Here is a 6,000-nt window from a genome sequence, read left to right as displayed (position 1 = left end):
AAAAGATTTTGCAGTCTTCTTTATTCCTGTTTTTTCCCCCTCTGGTGGTTTAGAAGTTATGTAATCTGTTCCTTTTATTTTTTTTTAAGTGAGTTACACTTACATTTTAAAACTACATACTTGTCTTAGAGTCTAGTGTGAATATCTTTAACCTCCTTCTGAATGGAGATCTTAGCAGCCATAACCCTGATTCCTTCTCCCATCCTTCATGCTATTACTGTTATGGATATCAGTTCCACTTCTCTTTCCTTATTCAAAAGCTTTATTAAGTTGTAATGGACAAGAATAATAGTGATATATTTAAAGTGTAAAATTTGGTCTATTTTAACACATTTACACACGCCCCAAACTCAAGAGAATAAACACCCATTTTGTTTTCAACCCCTCTTCCAGCTGTAGCTATCATTGTGATCTTATAATTCATTTGCCTGGGGCGCCTGGGTGGCTCAGTAGGTTAAGCCTCTGCCTTCAGCTCAGGTCATGATCCTGGGGTCCTGGGATCAAGCCCTGCGTTGGGCTCCTTACTCAGCAGGGAGTCTGCTTCTCCTTCTGTCCTTTGCCCCGTTCAATCTCTCTCTCTGTCTCTCTCTCTCTCAAATAAATACATAAAATCTAAAAAAAGGTAATAATTTGCCCATTTATTTTTATTATTTTTTATTTACCCACCACTGTTTCTTTTAATTTACTCTTCCCATCCAGGTTCATTTTTTTTCCTTTTTCTTTTCTGAAGTAAGCTCTACAGCCAACATGGGGCTCAAACTCACAACCCTGAGATTAAGAGTTGGACGCTCAAACAACTGAGCAAGCCAGCCACCCCTTCTTTCTTCTTGAATAAAAATCTTTGGTTTCTCAGCAAAGCTCCAATAGTGGCAAATTCTGTTTTTGTCCTAAGATTTCTTTATTTGACCCTTTCATTCAAATGAGATTTTAATCTGGATACAGAATTCTAGGTTGAGGGTTTTCAGCATTTCGAAAATATTGGTCCAAAGCCACGTGACCTCTATTGTAGAGCCCCTGGGCTCAGGCTGCTTACAGGTATTTGTTATTGCTGATAAATGATAAGACGTGTGGGGCCCTGAGCAAATACTTTTCGTGGGCCCTTGTCCATACAAATCATTTGTGTCAACAAAATCAGCATGTTAGCATCATTTTGGCAGTTCAGTCATATGTGATCCTAAGAAAGATGTTCCGCTTTGACAAATGGGAGGGATCGTACTCACGAGGCTGCCACCCTGGGTCTAGTATCTGTCTCTGGGGACCCAGGACAGTCCATATGGGCAAGACCTGAGTTCTATGGGAGCATCTGGTTGACCCCCTAAACCAGATAGAGAGTCAGAGAGTGCCTTGTAGGGTAGAGGTAGGGCCATAGTTCACAGGAGCCTTATTCCAGGCTCTGCGCCACCTGCCTAAACACTGTCAGCTCTGCTCAGTCCTTGCCTTTGGAGGGGAATGTAGAAAACTTCAAGCAAGGCACTCCAAAGCACTAGGGCTCTCTGAGGTGCAGGACCCACGGCAGGGCACACGCACGTCTAGGTCTAAGGGTGGCGCTATAGACATATGCACTTGGTTCTGGAGAATGGTCTCTGGATATTTTCTTTCCCTCATCTTCTATGTTCTTTCTTTATGGAACTCCTATTAGATATATATGAGACTTTCTCATTTTATTCTTCATGCATTTTATCACATATTTCTTCCATTTCCTCAGAGCCTGTTTCCAGTCCACTCATTTTCTTTTCAGTTGTTTTTCTTCTGCTTTTTAAGCATCTATTGAGTTTTAAATTCAGTTATTATATTTTTCATTTTAGAAGTTGTATTTATTTTCCAAATCTGCTTATTTTTCTTTCACACAATTCTATTTTCTTCTTTTATATTTTTAATCGTAAAACACAACTTATTCCAGATTGTGTCTCCATGACAGCGGGTTGTGGGCAATGTAGTTTTGCCCTCTGTCGTCTGCTGGTTCTTGCTCATGGTGGCTGATTTCCTCTTGTGAGATACTTGGTGGCAGAGAGGGCAGGCTGGCTTCGTGTCTGTCTTTCTTAGGTTGTCCTGTCTTGTCCCTTGTCTCCTCTGCTCTTTCTTCAGAGGCTCCTCTGTTCCTGCAAACAGACTTGTATAGATATTGGCATGGGCAGAGCCTCAGCTTGGGGTGAGGCGGGTGCCATCCCCATTCCTGATATTTCCTGGTAACTGGTTTTCCCCAAGCCAGTCTTCATTCCCTGAGGGAGTATAGGGAACTGGCTTTACCGAACAGTGACTGGTAGAATCCCAGCTCCCACAGAGCATCTGGATCATGGCAAACACCCTGGGCCACACGCTGATACCTGTTTCTGCTGTCACCTCTGCTGCCTCTGCCTATGACTCCTGCTGCTTCCTCCACACCTGCTGACCTGGCGCCTGCAGCGCACCCAAAGGCAGCGGCCTTCTGTTGCTGGGACCTGCCTCCTGGATGCCAGCTACTGGGAGGTTCCCCTGGGAAGCTCCGCCCACTTCCTCCCACAGCCTCTCTCCCTGTTGTCTTTACTTTCACACTCTGCATTTCTGCATTCAGCGCCAGAGAGGCCTTCCATCCCCATGCTGGCCCAGTGGAGTTTCTGGAAGCAGCGTTGGGAAAGCATCACTGACTAGGGGATGAAGCAACCCCTGCCTCCTTCCACCAGGACTCCACCCCTGGAGAGAATGGGGCCAGGCTCCCAAACCACCACCTCATCTTCCTCTTCCTCCTATTTCCATAGTACTCCCCCCACACTCAGATTACTCCGTATTACTGTGGGTGGCTTCTGAAGCCCTCCCCAAACCTCACAGCCCCAGATGCACAGGCAGATTCGACTTTTACCATTTGCTCGCAGACTCTTTGCACGCCTTACCATACTGATAATAGAGGTAGAAATAACAACATCTTTCACTTACTGAGCAGCTGCTCCGTGATAGAGCATTACACATTTTATCTCTGATTCTTACTATACTCTTTCTGGAGAATTATCACTCGTCACCATTTTGCACAGGAGTAATTAAAAACAAAAACCCGAGATGAAATTCTAACACAGGCTACAACATGGATGAAACTCAAAAACATTACGCTCAGTCTGGAAGGACTAATACTGTATGAGTCCACTGATACGAGGTATCTAGAGTAGTCCCATTCCTCGAGACAGAAAGAATGGTGGTTGCTCAGGTCTGGGAAAAAAAAGGGGGAGCAGGGAGCTGTTGTTTAATGGGTAGAGTTTCAGTGTGGGAAGAGAAAAAAAATCTGTGGCTGGATGGATAGTAGTGACTGTTGCAAAACAGCGTGAACGTACCTACTGCCACAGAGCAGTACAGGTAAAACAGTTTAAATGGTAAATTGTAGGATCTGTATATTTTGCCACAATTAAAAAAAAAAAAAAGACTCAGAGTTCAATGACCTGCTCAGGTCCCTGCATCAGGCGAGGGACTGAGCCTGCCCTTGACTCCTGCTCTGCCTGGCCCCGTGTCAGGCTCCTTCCAGATAGCCACCTGTCCACCGCTCCAACTATCCCTTGCCTGTCATATTACCACTCCCCTTTCACTCACCTCTCTACCTCAGAGCACAGCCCAGACCCTGGCACACAAGTCAAACAAATGAAGCAATGACTACACATAACATGACTATGAACATAACAGAAAAGCTGTTTTTATCTTTAGGGATGGGCAGGGGGAAACTTAGCGGGAAGTAGACAGAGGGCCAAGGCGATTTGCAATTGGACCGGCGGGAACTACAGGCCCCTCTGCTCTTTCCCGCCCCCTAGTGGCCAGTGCAGGCCTGCCCTACGCGGCCTGCCACATTACAGTCCTCCCGGCGCCTCCTGCCCCGTGTTCAACCTTGCAAAGGTGAGGCCTCCCCCGTGGAGACTGTTCTTCCCCTGTCCCAGGAAGAAGTTTAAGTGGTAAGAGAGTTGCATGGTGGCTCCCACCGGCCGAGGTGGCCGGAGATTTCCGCGCAGCATCCTGCTGAGCGGTGGCCCCCTGGGCATTAACCTGCCACGCCTAATAAGGCTCCACACCACCTCCTCGTAGTCCCGCAGGCCCTTCCCCGCTGTTATTGCTCCTTACTGGAGCCTGTCCCCACGCCATGCATGTGTGACAAGTGTCCTCCTCCAGGGACAGCACAGTATGGCTGAGTGGGTGCTCCCTCTCCTACCAGCTGCAAGGTTTTAGGAAAAGGGGATAGGCCTCTGGCCTCGGACTTCCCATCTGTAAAATGAGAGGGTTAGATGAGTAGTCCCTGGACTTCTGTTTTATTAGAATCACCTGGGAAGTTTGTTGCACCTGCAGCTTCTGGGGTCCATCTGGAGAATCTCAGAGGGTTTGAGCTGGGCCCCTGAGACTCTTGATTTAGATAATAGACTACATTTTAAACAATTGTTGTGGAAAAATATACATAAAATAAAATTGACCATTTTGTCCATTCATAAGTGTACAATTCAGTGGCATTAAACACATTCACAATGTTGTGTAACCTTTGCCACCGTCTATACCCAAAACTTTTCCATCTTCCCCAACAGAAAGGAACTCCCCATTTCCCTCCCCATAGTCCCTGTAACCTCGATTCTGCTCTGTCTCTATGGATTTGCCTATTCTAGGTATACCTCATATAAATGGAATCATACAATATTTACCCTTTATTTCAAAGAGCATCATGTCTTCAAGGTTCATCCATATTTAGCCTGTGTCAGAATTGCCTTCCTTTTTATGACTGAATAATATTCCATCTAATGTATTTGCTGCGTTTTGCTTATACATTCATTTGTTGATGGATAAGATAGATATTTTGGAGAGAGAAAAAGGATTAGATGACCTCGCAGGGGCCATGGTAGTTCTAACATTCTGTAATCTGCAAACTTTTTATGGGGAGTGTTTCTGCTCCCAGAAATAATGGGGGTCACAGCCAGACCCTGCTGTTTCCCTGAAATAACAATGAAAGGGGGATGGAACCCTGGAGTTTGAACTGGAAACTTGCGACCCATGGGTACGTTACGAGTGTGAAAATGAGTTTGGTGGTAGAGAGCAGGGACAGGTGGGCAATGTTACAGCTTTCCCACTGTGGGCATGTGGCATGTTAGAGTTTCCATGAGCCAAGATCTCAGATTCCAGAACCCAAGGGACTGAGAGAGCATATGAAATCGGATTCATTCCCTTTATAGAATAAGAAAAACGAGGTCCAGAGAAGGGATGTGCCCAGCCAGGGTCACTCAGCTGGTTGGTGGCAAAACTCAGACTAGAATCTAGTCTCTTGGTTTTTGTCTTACTGTCCATTTTCATCCTCCCTTATTGGACATTTGGACTATAGTCTTTGGGGACCTGGAAAATATGTCTGATAATAATAATAGTAGATTGTTGAATGTGAACTATGGGCTTTGGTGCATAAAGTTCGTATTTACATCTCACAACTCTACTGTGTGGTAGGGACAATTATTGTCTTTTTTTGGTAGTGGAGGAAGAGCCAGGTGTTCAGGGACTGTGTAACACTGACAGCGTCCCCTAGCCGTCAAATGCGGGGCAGGATTCACTTCAGTCTCTGACTTCAGAGCCCAAGCTTTGTGTAAATCCACCCCCTCTTCTGGGGAAAAAAGCCCCATGAGTCTGACAGGTCACTACCTCATCCTCAAATATGAGAGATGACATGTTGTCTAGTCTGATGCTGAACAGATTGAAGGTCGGAAAAAATATGTCAGGAGTCAGGGGGTCACGGGAAACCAACAACTCCATCAACCACACAGATGCATGACCCCGTTTAATCATTTGTTCAACAAAGATTTAAGCATTTACTATATGCCACATAATGTTCCAGTCTTGGGATTTAATGATGAATAAGAAAGACCAAAGTTCCCCATTTGGAATGTAATCAGTGTATTGGGAAGCAGATGATAAACAAATTAGTAAGTGCTGTCCATTAATAAATGCTAAGCATCAGGAGGGAAGTAAATTAGTTGGGGCGTGGAGTGGGGATGTGTGCATTTCAGATAAGAGTGGTCAGGGAAA

The sequence above is a fragment of the Ailuropoda melanoleuca genome, chromosome 7, assembly GCF_002007445.2.
Source record: "Ailuropoda melanoleuca isolate Jingjing chromosome 7, ASM200744v2, whole genome shotgun sequence".
NCBI lineage: Eukaryota > Metazoa > Chordata > Mammalia > Carnivora > Ursidae > Ailuropoda > Ailuropoda melanoleuca.
Note: the sequence above shows the minus strand (reverse complement) of the source record.